The 15,625-nt window shown below is 35.2% G+C and overlaps 1 long non-coding RNA gene across 1 annotated transcript in view; it reads right to left on the bottom strand.

Moving 5' to 3' along the window:
- LOC149922857 (uncharacterized) overlaps positions 1-15,625 on the bottom strand; it is a 301,904-nt gene that overhangs the window by 132,912 nt on the left and 153,367 nt on the right. The window lies entirely within an intron of this gene.

Below are 15,625 nucleotides of genomic sequence, written 5' to 3'. Positions count from 1 at the left end.
AGAATTTTTAATGAAAATGTGGCAATAAAAAATTCTTAGGACTTCAAAATTCTTATCTGCTTCTATACTTTGAAGAGAGTGTCTGTGGGTGATGGTGCCGTCCATTACGCCGCGGAGGTAAATGGGACAGAGTTGCCAGCGGACTAAATGGAATAATATCTTGGGTAAACTTTGAAAAGGGTCGTGGAAATATTAATTTTGCGCCTCCCTAATATTTACGTGGTTCGTTATTATAATGACCACAACACCACGCGCTCCGTCGCAGGCGGCGTTCAAAGCGACGTCGAAGTTTCCCAGTGAAGAGCCAGGGTTTCCGTGAAAACTTCGGCACTAATTCGCTCTCAATGTAGGCCTCTATGGATGTCATTAGGATCTGAGCAGCGAAGTTGTCTCTAGCCATTTAGTCTACGACACTACCACCCCACTCAAATTACCAGAGAGGGCCTCGAAATTATATAAGCCAGCCTTTTAGCGTTAAGGTAAAATGGGATAAATTCACTCTGGTTCTATAACTCTCTCTCTCTATACATACATATATAGCTATATATATATATACATATAGTTATAGAGATGTGGCGAGCAAGTGAGGTTTCTCTGTTAGGCGTAGAGCTATTTATTATTATTATAGGGAAGCAACGCAGCGCGCTCATAATGCGTTGGGCCACACCACTTACGGCTCCAAGAGGAACCCACCACTGTCGCATTAAAGCTGCTTTTCCATTCAATTTGGAATGACCAGCGCTCTGCGGTCGCCTCCTCTCTCTCCCCCATCTCTTCCTAATAATAATGTTCTCTAATATTTGCGATACAGTGGTAAACCTAAATAAATCCTCATAAACAAGCCCCCCCCCCCATCCTAATAAGTTTAGATATACTTCCATCCATCTAAGGTTCCCTTTGCCTATTTGACTGCGTAAACAACGCATCCGTAAAGAATTTACGTAATTAGGACATTAATTTAACGCGGGACGTAAGTTGACCAAAGAAATATCTAAAATTTAACAATGCTTTAACAAAAATGTATTCATTTATGCGATTTCTAGCATTCCCGCTCAACAAAAACCGATCATCTCGATTTCTCATTGGTTTCCGACGCGCATGAAGTATACGACGTTTTAGCTTCCCCCAACTCGTGCAGGGAGAAAATTGCCTCTGAATATAAATAAATACATTCTTGTTCAAACCTTGTAATCGATGTAAAAGCCATTACCCAAGACGGTACTCAGTTCCAACCTCTCGATGTTCTTGGTAATTAAATGTTACGTATTTTAATATTAATTAGAGGTTTTGCTCCACTTTTTAACTGAAGTGCACGGCGGTAACGTTTTATATTTCCTCCCAACACCTGCAAGGGTAATACTAGACCATGATTATCCCTAAGCATAAATAAATACTATCTTGCCTTTAATAAGTACGTACACTTTAAAGGGACCAAAATGTTTCGACATTGTACCCCGGCGGTTGAAAAAAAGAAACCTCATTATTCTAAGGCCTTCATCGAGTGGATATAAGAAAAATTAGGTTCGTAAGATGGAAGAGCCACCCATTCCATCAATGTCACCTTTAATAACAAAAAGAGAGGAACTATCCTTTACATTGTGCCCGATAAAACACACACTTTAGATCATCAAAAGAATAAACGACGACATCTTCTCCACCCCGAAATTCGTGGCTAGAAAGACAAGCCAGAATTCCAAATAGGTTTTCCAAGATTCCGCTCTCCAAATTTTGCAGCGAAAATTTTAAATTGAAAATTAAAAGGGCCGTGAAATAATGAAGATATTAAACTGGTGGAATATTTAGGAACGGCGCGGAATCTTGGTAGCCGCACCTTCCAAGCTTGAATTAGATTAGTGCCAGTAATTAGTCTTCAGCCACCCCGCCATAGTTTCCTCAATGATATTTCAGCCTAGTGTTCCCCCAACTTTATACGGCGCTAGTGAAGACCCAATAACGTCGCTAGAAGCGGGAACAGGGTAAAGTTGACACTGTCAAAGCCGGTTAGCTCGACTATTACGTACAATCTTTACTAAACGGTTTATAAAATTAATTTTTTTCTTTAAAAACATGTACCGGTTAATAGGTGTTCTTGAGAAATGTTTTCGGCAAACTACCACGTTACAAACATAATGCGATTCTCAGTGTGTTGGAAAATATTCTAAAGCCGGATGGGGGAGGGAGGGGGCATGGATTCCCAACGGCTGGGATGGGGGCCTCTCTCTCTCTCATTATGCGCCCGTTCTAGTGTCTCACTGGGGGCGCGCATTTTCGCCTCGAACGGTATTGAGCTTGATTACGTGAGAATTGCAAATCACGTGGTGGGCCAGGGAGAACATGACGCCTCTTATAACTAATAATTGGTCTCTCTCGACTCTCGTGTCGTGTCGGCGTGCAGACTTCGTTTCAAAGAAATTCTAACGAAAAGATATTGTCAATTTTCCTTTTACAATAGGTGATAGCGTAAATTGTTTTGGTCTTAGCTAACTTGTTAAAATGTTCCCGGAAATGCGTCATAGCACTGCCAACTTCTACAACGCGTATATTTTTCTTTACACTTAACGGCAAAAACTTACAAAAACCTTCCTAAAGACTTACTACAAATCTTCAATTTATGTATAATACACGTTTTTCTATTGTCAATATTTCTATAGAAAATATTTCGAAAGTTTAATGACAGGTGGTTTTAAATTCCCTTCGTAATTAATACTACAGTAGCCTTCGTAACGCCGAATTCTTAAAAAAATCTATAAACTTTCTATAAAATTTTCGATAGTCTATAGAGTGCTAAATAAATATTTCTATAGAATATATCTGGAAACATTTAGTTTTTTTCATGACCCATTGAACAATTACCTAAGTTCTAAAGAAATTTTACAAACCTTTCTATAAAATTCTAAATGCATTTCTGTAGAATTTATATAGAAAATTTCTGTAAAGGCGCCCAACCGAACATTTTTGAAAGAAAAAATACTTTCCCTTTTCATTACAAGGCCTATAAGATATGTATTAAGACAGAGTATTGGCATAGATCGAGTGAGAAATGTAAGCGAAATGAAGGCACACCGAAGCAGTCGTGCGTGGTATGGAGGTTGCGTCACCATCGCGAATTAAATTGATGGCCCCCTCCCATCACATTTGTTTACTCTATCCGATGCGCGGATCCCTCGCCAAATTTCCTTTCATATCGAATACATTTTAAATCTATATATATACGTATAGAGTTCGATTGTTCGAAATTGAGGGGTTCGACAAAAGGAAAAGTATTTTCTGACCAGCCGAGAAGATCCCAATATATTAGTCGGCTCGAATCCGGCAGAGATTCTACGCTCGTAATTACAAAGAATCAGGACCCAAAAGGGGTTGAAAACGAGGGCGCGTAGGAGAGAGAGACTAGATATATATGCTTCCCTATTTCCCAGCTAGAGCCACCCCTTCGAACCACCCTAATATCCCTCATAATACCGAACTACTCCCTCATTCCGAAGCCGAGATAAATCTAACATCATAAATCTTCCGACAGCCAAAGTTGGAATCGCCATCCCTTTAGCCGCGGCGTACCTACCACCGTCCACGCCACCCTTCGAACCTTTTCCGCGCGGACACCCGAGTTGGCCGCTTACACGGACGGGGGAAGGGGATATCTATACTGTCATTCCCGGTGACTCGGTACTAAAATTCCACAGAGATCAATTGCCGACGCCATAAATCCTTCACTTCCGAATTCGCGGCTCGCTGCGGGGGAGCCCGGCCATGAGCAGCGTGCGCCCCGAAACTCGCCAGACTTTTGTCCGCGTCGCGGCGCCCTGGGAGCGTCATCGCGGCGAGCGGTATGATAGCCAGCAGCGGTGGTCAGATTGGATACTTTCCCCCCGCGCGCGTTCCGACCGACTCTCCAGGCTGCCTCGCTATTATACCGCAACGACTCTATAACTAGCTCGTATACCATTTTCCTAAGCGTGTCCCACGGCGTCTTGACTTTTGGCAGAAGCCGAAACGCTCGACCACGACGTCAAGACGAACCCCGAAGCGAATTTGGCCTCCGCTGTCTGACGCCTATCACGCGTCCCGTACCATTTTGACTAACTACACTCACCTCCGCGTAGAGAAATAGAACTTGGACACGAGGACGTTGAGGACGGCGACACTGACATCCTCGCCACTCGAAGGTCGCGCGCGCTTTACAAGAGTCCCCGATAGCCAACTCGACTCAATCGTGGCTCTAATACGCAGATCGTCAAATTCTATTTATAGAGAGATGCCGAGACGGGCCCCCATTCGAGATAGTATATCCCTCCGCGAGAATGGTGCATTTTATCCGCGCGTCTCTCCGATAGTATAAGCCCAATCTAGAGCTTGAAATATGAGCTTAAAAGGAAATGGTATGCGGAAAATCCCTCATCGCGCCGGTACCAACGCTGGCGTTTTTTTCTCTTCTTCTTCGCAGACTCCCTTTTTACAAAAGTATGTCTAGTTTTCCATTTCCTCCGAAACGGGTATACGGGTTGCCGGACGAAAAAATGTATTTGCGCGTCCCCTTTAGAAGCGTGGCCACACTGGCTCTAAGCGGGTCGCTGCAGTCTTTCGAACGGGCTCCTATCCGCGCTAATGAGGGAACTCGTGGAACCGAAGCCTAATCTCGTTCGTCCGGAGCTCGTAAATCAAGCCGGCAGCGGCAGCGCAGAGTCGCGAGTTCGCGCTGAGCGACAAAATGAGCGTGAGCGGAATGATGAATAACAAACAAAAACCACCTGCTAAAGCGAGAGCGTTTTGTTCAAAGCGAAGATGCAACGGCCAAGGGTTAAAAGGTGTAAACAAAGACGCTATTTTTAAACAGAGTCAAATAAGTCTTTAGCGGCTTCCACTAAACGTATTAATTTTATATATTGCCACATATCCGTGGTGAATAAAAAATGAAATAGCTGAGCTGTCAACGTTGATAAATTATTAAACGTATACTCGCATCTCCTTTGGTTACCAGCGTCTTTGTACAAATCAGGAAAATGGTAACTTTAATTTCATATGGTGAGTATATTTAAACAAAAGTTAATAATTAAACCTAAAAGGAAGATTGTGGCGGATACATACGGGGGACCTTGACGTTTAAGCTTGGAATGTGACTTGATGATTTGTTATTACACCCATAGCTCAAGATCTCTTTTAGCCCCCCCCCCTGGAGTTTTTTCTGTGTACGCCACTGCTATGAAAATCTTATCGCATTACTCGAGTAATTAGGCCAACATGTTCAACGGTTGGCCTACCACCAGGGTATTTGCGCTTCACTAAGTTAATTTAAAAGGGGACAGGCGGAAAAAAACCTAGGCCTTTAAAAAGAATTCAATATACAAAGTTATTTAACCTCATTTACCAATTGTATAGTACAAATATCAAATCGACTGTAAATCCTCAAAATAAACTCAATTTTCGTCGGTTACCCGCCCGCTAATTAGTGAAGCTACGCCTTTCTGACAACAACCCAAAAATTGCCCAATCTAATTCCTCAAATAAAAAAGCAAGGTTAACAAGCTGTTATTTCACAAATAAACCCCGATATATACATTCAATCATTCGCGGAATAACGGCTTCAGTGCGCGACTAAATCGGAGTTACAACCGTAATCAAAGCAATAACTAAAAAAAACACGTAATCATATAACTTACCTCAGCCAGCCATTCCTGGTAAACGACCATGAGGATCCATCCAAGGAAATCGACAATGACACAATCCGTGACAGTACACCAGTTATATCGGCGCCAACGTGAAACCCAAGTCCAAACTAATTTTATTCAAACTTCCATCAAGTCCGGCGAATTTGGAGAACAAAAACAACGAGCGTCGAAGAAGGGGGGGGGGGCACGGAAGGGGGAAACCCTCCGTTTCGATCGATAATGGCCGGGTCATATATCCTCGATCGTTGAGAAATCGCCTTCGCTAGCGCGGACAAATAGCTTTGAGCGAATCACTTAAATGGTGCTCGACGCAAAATTTGTTACGTGAAAAATGGATTGAGCTTCTTATTTTGACTCTGGCCGTAACCCAGAAACGGGGCTGGCAATGGTGGTGCCGCGTCTGTCTTACGTCACGACGAAGAACCACGATTGGAATCGAAAGCCGTACCGTTACCGGCCGAAAAATGGTAAATAATCTAGACATCCGAGAAATCCGGACTACGTGGTCCGGGCGTCTTCAAAAATTGATGAACCGAACGAAGGAAAAAATGCGTACATTCGACTTTTCTCCTTCCAGCGTGGTTGTCGGGCGCGTTGAAGACTCGAAGTAGAATATGAAGTCGTAGAAGGCGAGCTGGCTTCGTCGAGGAGGGCAGGCTCCAAAATCATTAGCCGCTTAATTGGCTTTAACTTAATATCAACACGGACGCAACAGGGAGCATTTTTCGGCGATTATAACGCCACAGGCATAGATTTTGTGGTCTGCTAATAGACACAAAAGTACGGGCCTGCAATATTCAACCGGGATCTGGCGATACCTGTTAATAAGACTCTTTTTGAACGGGAGCGTTATCCGTAGCCGCGCTTAAAAACACTATATTTGCTTCAAATAAGCATTAAGAACGACGTTATTGGAATTCGGAATTGAGGGGTTGTCTTACCCTCGGATCCCTTTTTCAAATATCTACAGGTACATTTAATAAATGAACGTTTCACCTAAATTAATTCTTATTCAGACTAATTATATTCATCTATTAGCGTCGCCTTTGACTCGTTATAATTATCGACGAACATTATCACATGCCGCTAACGAATTCGAACAAACCATGCTCTAGTGACTGATAAGAATATTTCAATATTTTCCACTAGGCGATGAATATGCTTATGAGAAAATGTTTCGTATTTACTTATTCGATTTCGTTATTGTCAATTTTTAACGCTCTATATTTTGTTTGACATTACCAGTTACTGTGAATGCCATGATGCCCGTGATGGGAGATCTAGTAATCGAAAACCAAAATAAATAGCGATTGAAACTCACCGACCCATTTTGTTTATATACTAGGCACTATTATACAACCTTCATGAAGAGTTTATTTATCAAATAAATTTAATAACTGGTTTGAAAGGTTGTACTCTGATACCCCTGACCTCGAATAAGTTAATTTGATTATATTTAAAATAAGATTTATATAGAATATATATCGTAAATATATTACAAATATATATTGTAAATATATTACAAATATATATTGTAAATATATCGTAAATATATTATAAATATATATTGTAAATATATCGTAAACAAATACTGTAAATATATCGTAAATATATATTGTAAATATATCGTAAATATATATTGTAAATATATCGTAAATATATATTGTAAATATATATTGTAAATATTTATTGTAAATATATATTGTAAATATATATTGTAAATATATATTGTAAATATATATTGTAAATATATATTGTAAATATATATTGTAAATATATATTGTTAATATATGTCGTAAATATATCGTTAATAAGTATTTTAAATATATCGTAAATATATATTGTAAATATATCGTAAATATATGTCATAAATATATATTGCAAATATATTGTAAATATATCGTAACTATATAATAAATATATCGTAAATATGTCATAAATATATATTGCAAATATATTGTAAATATATCGTAACTATATAATAAATATATCGTAAATATATATTGCAAATATATCGTAAAAATATATTGTAAATATATCGTAACTATATAATAAATATATCGTTAATATATATTGCAAATATATCGTAAATATATATTGTAAATATATCGTAAATATATGTCATAAATAAATATATCGTAAATATATGTCATAAATAAATATATCGTAAATATATGTCATAAATAAATATATCGTAAATATATGTCATAAATATATATTGCAAATATATCGTAAATATATAGTAACTATATAATAAATATATCGTAAATATATATTGTAAATATATCGTAACTATATTATGAATATATCGTAAATATATCATAAATATATCGTAAATATATATTGTAAATATATCGTAAATATGAATTATAAATATCTATTGTAAATATGTCGTAACTATATCATAAATATATCGTAACTATATCATAAATATATCTTAAATATATCGTGAATATATCGTAAATGTATATTATAAATATATCATAAATATATCGTGAATATATATTGTAAATATATCATAAATATATCATAAATATAACGTAAATATATCTTGAATATATATCGTAAATATATCGTAAATATATATTGTAAATATATCGTAAATGTATATTATAAATATATCATAAATATATCGTGAATATATATTGTAAATATATCATAAATATATCGTGAATATATATTGTAAATATATCGTAAATATATCATAAATATATCGTGAATATATCGTAAATATATCGTAAATGTATATTATAAATATATCATAAATATATCGTAAATATGTATTGTAAATAGATCGTAAATATATCATAAATATAACGTAAATATATCTTGAATATATATCGTAAATATATCGTAAATATGTATTGTAAATAGATCGTAAATATATATTGTAAATATATCGTAAATATATCGTAAATGTATATTATAAATATATCATAAATATATCGTGAATATATATTGTAAATATATCATAAATATATCGTGAATATATATTGTAAATATATCGTAAATATATCATAAATATATCGTGAATATATATTGTAAATATATCGTAAATATATCGTGAATATATATTGTAAATATATCGTGAATATATATTGTAAATATATCGTGAATATATATTGTAAATATATCGTGAATATATATTGTAAATATATCGTGAATATATATTGTAAATATATCGTGAATATATATTGTAAATATATCGTAAATATTTATTGTAAATATAAATCATAAATATATATCGTAAATATATCGCAAATATATATTGTAAATATATTGTAAAAATATCGTAAATATATCATAATATATATCACCCTCCCATGATAGATAAACCTATACGTTTCGCTAGAAATCAAATTTAATTGAAATTAAAAGGTTACATGTACAAGGGTCGTCTAACCTTGATAGTAGTAGCAATTAAGGTATATTTGTTATTTCTCCATGTAGTAGCTACGATTATAATAACTACAAAATAAACTAATTAACGAAACCAACAAAACAAAAACTTTACACAAAGCGGGAAATTAAAACAAACTTATATAATTAAACGGAATAACATGTAGCCCATATTTTATGTTAAAATAATTACTTGAAAATTCGCTTTTCATTTTTTGAACGTTCTTGAAAAATGAAAATCTTTGTTTTAAGTTCTCTTTCGCGGGCTAATTTGTACGCTATGTGGGGAAACTGGTTTGTCCGCTTCGACAGCGTGTCTTATCCTTGGCCTTAATAGGCGAAGGTGCGAAAACCATAGACCCCTCGCCCCACGCTTGCTTCAGATTAAACTACTATTTCGTCAAAAGAGGCGTGGTTTCTGTTTTGTAACGCGATACGTTATAAACGATTTTTAATTCGACTTCAGAATTTTCTCTTATCCTAATAAAAAAATTTTAAATGAATTATACCGCATTATAAATTTCGAAACTACCACATTATTAAGTCGAAAACCATCACATTATTATAAGTCGAAAACCATCACATTATTATAAGTCGAAAACCATCACATTATTATAAGTCGAAAACCATCACATTATTAAGTTGAAACCTACCACATTATTAAGTTGAAAACAACTACATTATCAAGTCGAAACTAACCACAGCATTAAGTCGAAACCTACCATTGTATTAAGTCAAAAACTACCACAGTATTAAGTTGAAAACTACCACAGAATTAAAATGAAAATTACTACATTATTACATCGAATCATACCGTTATATTAAGCTGAAAACTACCGTTGTATTAAGCTGAAAACTACCGTTGTATTAAGCTGAAAACTACCGTTGTATTAAGCTGAAAACTACCGTTGTATTAAGCTGAAAACTACCGTTGTATTAAGTTGAAAAACTACCACAGCATTAAGTCGGAACCAACCACAGCATTATGTCGAAACCTACCACATTATTAAGTCGAAATCTACCTCAGTATTAAGTTGAAAACTACCACATTATTAGGTCGAGTCCTATCACAGTATTAAGTTGAAAACTACCACATTATTAGGTCGACTCCTACCATAGTATTAAGTTGAAAACTACCACATTATTAGGTCGAGTCCTATCACAGTATTAAGTTGAAAACTACCACATTATTAGGTCGAGTCCTATCACAGTATTAAGTTGAAAACTACCACATTATTAGGTCGAGTCCTATCACAGTATTAAGTTGAAAACTACCACATTATTAGGTCGAGTCCTACTATAGTATTAAGTTGAAAACTACCACATTATTAGGTCGAGTCCTATCACAGTATTAAGTTGAAAACTACCACATTATTAAGTCGAAACCTATCCTTTCAATTTGGATATAAACAAGCTTAGATATTATTATCTTTCCACTGTTTTACACATTTTATTTGAAATTTAAAAAAAAAAACTTTAAAACGTACGTAGGTACACGAAGTTATCCAAAATACGAATAAATTTATGCAAGGCAAGTCTATGATACTGTCAAATAAGATTTATACCTTAATAATAATAATTATAAAATAATTTCGAAACTTTATCTAAATTATAGTGTGTCAAGCGTACCCGAATTTTCCCCGAAATTTAAATACACGGTTAGAGCATGGGCTAACCAAAGATTTCGTTTATACTCGTTGCTACGTTGGAAAAGGAAATATTTTATTGATTAGTTCTAATTATCTTGATTGGGTACATAAAGCCAACTGCTAATGGAACATGACTAAGGACATCTACCGCTAAAATTTAGAGTGAATAAAATTTCAAATTCGTCGAGTGAATTGCCAAGGTTGTTGATTTTTTGCCTCCATTTTCTTGATTCAGCGGTAACGTAAACCAAATTTTAACTTAATCTTATTTAAATTGAACTACTAATTAAAATCTAAATTTAAGTTTGCTCTGAATTGATATTGATAAAGATACTATTTAAATACGTTGTTTTTTTGCTGGTGATTTGATCGAAATAAAATTTCGGTAAATTTAATGATTTCGCCACTATTGGCCATTTTAATTATAGGCCTTTATTTTTGATGGTATGCCATGTTCTTGATGACATCTTTCGTTGGGGCATGGTTAGGATCATAGGATGTATGGATTGAGGCAAATGAAAACTATACCCATAATCCTATAATATTTATCCATAAATATAACACTTCGTATACTTCACACGACACGGATTCAAAAATATTCTATAGAAATGTACTCGGAATCCTATAGAACAATGATTAATTTGACAGTGTTACAACTAAAGTCTTTTGGGCTCGTTTGATAAATTTGTTTCGGAGCCCTTTCTTAATATGATAAGTATTTTAACCTAGAATATTTCGGGTCCCCTTATTCTTCAAGGTCCTGCACTGACGGTGGCCACGGTCAAATTCTATAGAATCTATAGAAATTTGGGTCATTTCTCCATAGGGATTGAAAAACACAGAAATTTCGATGTATTTGCTATTTGAGTATTAGCTTAGTTGATTATTATTATATTTATAGAAAAATCTTTGCTATATAGAAAAACGTTATAAGATTTTACAGAAAGTCTACAGAAATTTCTTGTAAGGGCTATAATGGGCTGCACCTGTGGTTAAATTTTTCCCATATAGGTATACTTATTGTTATATATTGTAGACTTACCCTATTACCCTTACCTAAAATTACGAATAAATTTACAAAACACTACGGCATTTTGAAAGAATAACAAATCTTTGACCTATTTAGAATAGCAAACTGTATGAGCCTAGATTTTAGGAACCTTAAAAAAATAATCAGAAGCAAAAGTTCGTTTTATACCGTTTTAATTTGTAAGAAAAAATTTCTGACATAGCCTCGTCACACTTGGTACATATGAATAAGGCTTTCTCGTACACGTAGCTCTTGTTGTTGTTATGGTCGGTATATCAATATTACGTAATCTAACATCGGGGCTCTGTTCGCGTTTAATTATTTGATAACGACGTTGGAAATAAAATAGAAAAGGAAGAAAAAGCATTTCTCCCTTCCATAATATTTCTATATCAGTTAAATTTAAATTTTAGTTTCCATATTTATTCTGATGGGCATATAACTCCTCGGCTCAGTCACTTAACAACCAAAATACCTTAACTTTGTCATTGTTATGAAAAAATCTCGGTAATAACACATCCAACGAATAAATAAGCTACAATCATTTAATATAAACCTACAGATTTCTCCACAATCGGAAACCTATAGGCGAAATAACATCCACAAAAAAAATTTTACACTAAAAAATCATTATCTACATGATTCGTAATAACTATCACAGTATAGTAGTCTATTCACACTATCAAGACCTGGACAGATCTGAATATACTGAAGCCAAGAAAAAAAATCAAAAGACTCAAAAACGTACATACATTTAGAGAAGAATTTGTTTTCTCAAAAACGTTGCGTTTCTTTGCCGGAGAGATTGTTTTTTGTCGTGCAAAACTTGATTCGCAATTACGACCTTTTCATTATTTCGTCCGCCGTACCGTCTCCGACTTAAACGCGTTAATGTCAATTTGTTTTTATTTTATTTTAAATTAAAGTTTATTGAGTATCATGTTTATTTTATACACATGGCCTTTGTTTTTGAAATTTTTAAATCTGCTCGAATTAAAAAGTTTATTTTCCCCCGAAAGCCATCAAATAACAACACTGTTCCAGTCTTTCCAATGAAACAAACCACAAATATATTTAATTTTTTTTCGTATCGCAAGTGATGACTGTTCAATCGACAAAAAAGGTCCTCTCGTTTTAAATTGCCACGAACTGTTTTTTTTTCTGTTTTGTTTATTCTTTTTATTTTTTGTTGTTGTCTTATAAACAACACATGACGAAAAAACAATGATGAGTAAATTATACACATTTATACATAACCCCGTTTTCAAACGGGTTAATTGTCATTGTAGTTTTGAGATTACACACTGCGTCTATGGGTATTGTTGAATTGCCTCGTATTAATGCAAGGAAGACCGAAACACGCTTCTAAACGTCACGCATCTCTAACGTGAACGCCTAGAAAGCCCCGTGGAAGCCTACGCGCGTTCACGTTAAGACGCCTAACGCTTAACAATTTTACTTTCAACGGGTCGGGATTCGGGAAAGGGATATTCACATTTTGGTATACAAATAGCGCAAATAAGTACTATAATTCGCCGATTTATTTTAATTTTCATAATTAATTAAATTTGTTTACTTTTTATTAAATATATAATGGTATAGATCGTAATTATTAAAAAAAAAGGCCAACTACGCTAACGTAGACAATGGGATATCGGAGTTAGCGGGGTTGGTTGTAATTTACGTATTAAGTATTAACTAAATTCGCGAATTAATTTAATCATCGTATCAATCTCATTCATTACCGTTCTATACAATCAAACAAAATTTTAATTTTAATAAAACCGGCCCGTAATCAATTTTTTTTATACAAACGATAAATCCAAAGATTTTTATTAAAAAAAATTAAAAATTAAATTTATCAACGCAAAATTTTTGATCTTGAACATAATCACTCACTGTTGTCAGTAAACCTAATCTTTGGAGGGATAAAAATGAAACATATTTACATAAATTTATAAATCCAAAAAAAAAGTTATATTTTTAATTTAGTTATTTATATAGCATAAATACGTACGTTATTTATTTATTTATTAGCGGGATTTTATCGAAATTGAACGCCATTGAAACAATTTGAATGAAGCCTGATTTAAGGTTTAGTTTAGAACAACAAAGTAAGATTTTAATTTAAAAAAAAATAAACAGATTATCCGTCATTATAAGCGTTCGAAAACCAAAAGAAATTCAACTTAATCAATCCCCCCAGTCTAGCCAGGCAAGACGCAGACGTTAAGAAATTGCGAGGTTAAGAACGTTAAGAACGCGTACTTTTACTTTCCCCAAAGGGAAAAATAACAGAGCCCGTGGATAAGTCAGAAGGGGGCGAAATGTCTGGTATCCCGCGTAGAAGGACACACCCAGTCGCCGGTGAGAGCGGTCCTGTCACGTAGGGCCAATTCCTCCACGCTGCCCACGAAAGATCTATCGGGTGTTTCACACGTATTTTGCTCGCTCTATCTCGCGGAAAGAAACCATTACTTAAACTCTATTTAAGACGCGAATAAATCTTACTAACCAATTGCGAAGGTCACGAACAAACTGCCAGTGACGGAGGAAAATAGCCGTAAAATGATACCACATTCTGTTTCTATCTTTGTATATAATTCCTCTTTTAGAGAAAGCACGCTTTGAACATGGTCATTTATCTACTGGATGATGCGCTGCTTTTATTTTAATTGTTATGGCTGTTGAGGTATCTTGTATGAATTATTTAAAGAGGAAAGGGCATTCTTCATACTAATTGTAGTTAGAAATTCTCTATTATATAGTTTGAAAACCTCTATCATGTAGTTGGAAAAATACTAACTTAGACCCCTGTTTTTAAAACTAGTAATTTAATTTTTAATTTTTTAGATTTGTTAAGACAATGGTTAAATGTTAATCCTAGAAACATGAATTAATTTTAAATAGTTAAATTTGGTTCCTTATTGTTAAGCTACAAAATAACAGCCCTTTTATTAAAACTAATAGTTTTTAACTTTCGGAATATCTAAACCACCGAATTTGAAGCGAAAGCATTATTAAACCCTAATAAAAAGTCCATACTAGATACTAAGCGAAGGCATAATTAAACCCTAATCAAAAGTCCATACTAGATACTAAGCGAAGGCATAATTAAACCCGAATCGAAAGTTCGTACTAGATACTAAGCGAAGGCATAATTAAACCCTAATCAAAAATTATTCAATAAGCCCCTTTTACCATACGAAATTGTCACCCCCTCTGAAACTTAGTCCGACCCTGGGTCATGCAATGACATTTCGGGGCCTTGGTCGTAGCCTTCTAACTGGAATTTTCAAGGGGTTTCTGGGCCACTGTCCAACCGGGCCCGAAAAAGCACGCTTCTGGGCCCTTTAACGCCGCTAATTGGGAATCCCCTCCACCCTGCACGGCCCTGAAAGAATTCCTAGCAACGCCACTGAAACGATTTTAGTGAAACTAAAAATATGTTTAGAGAGCGTAACAACGTCTTTAAATAAGAAGATATAAAAACTGAAAGTGTACGTTTCGTGTACACATCACGGGGCGCTGGAGAAATAAATGGTGGATGTTTGCTGAGACGAATAGCGGTTTCATCGGCCCGCGACGAGGGCCCATCTTTCAAGTCACGCCGGATCGCCAGCATCTCGATAACGGCCGCATAAATCTCTCTAAAAAGCGCTCTTTCTCTCTCTCGGCGGCTAGCTATCGTACCGCCAAGGCCAAGCTGTCCCCCGTTCAAAGAGGCTTTTTGCAACTCATGAATCTTTCCACCTTTATTGGGCGCGACCCAGAGCCCCATTTCGTCATAAAGAAATAGAGAGAGACTGATTCCCTTTAAATAGATAACGGCTAAATGAGACAAGACTATTGACAGATACACTATCCTTGACGATAAATTT

This window comes from Leiobunum rupestre, chromosome 11 (genome assembly GCF_980474605.1).
Source record: "Leiobunum rupestre chromosome 11, qqLeiRupe1.1.hap1, whole genome shotgun sequence".
Lineage (NCBI taxonomy): Eukaryota > Metazoa > Arthropoda > Arachnida > Opiliones > Sclerosomatidae > Leiobunum > Leiobunum rupestre.
The sequence above is the reverse complement of the archived record's forward strand: the minus strand, read 5'-3'. Positions and strand labels throughout refer to the sequence as shown.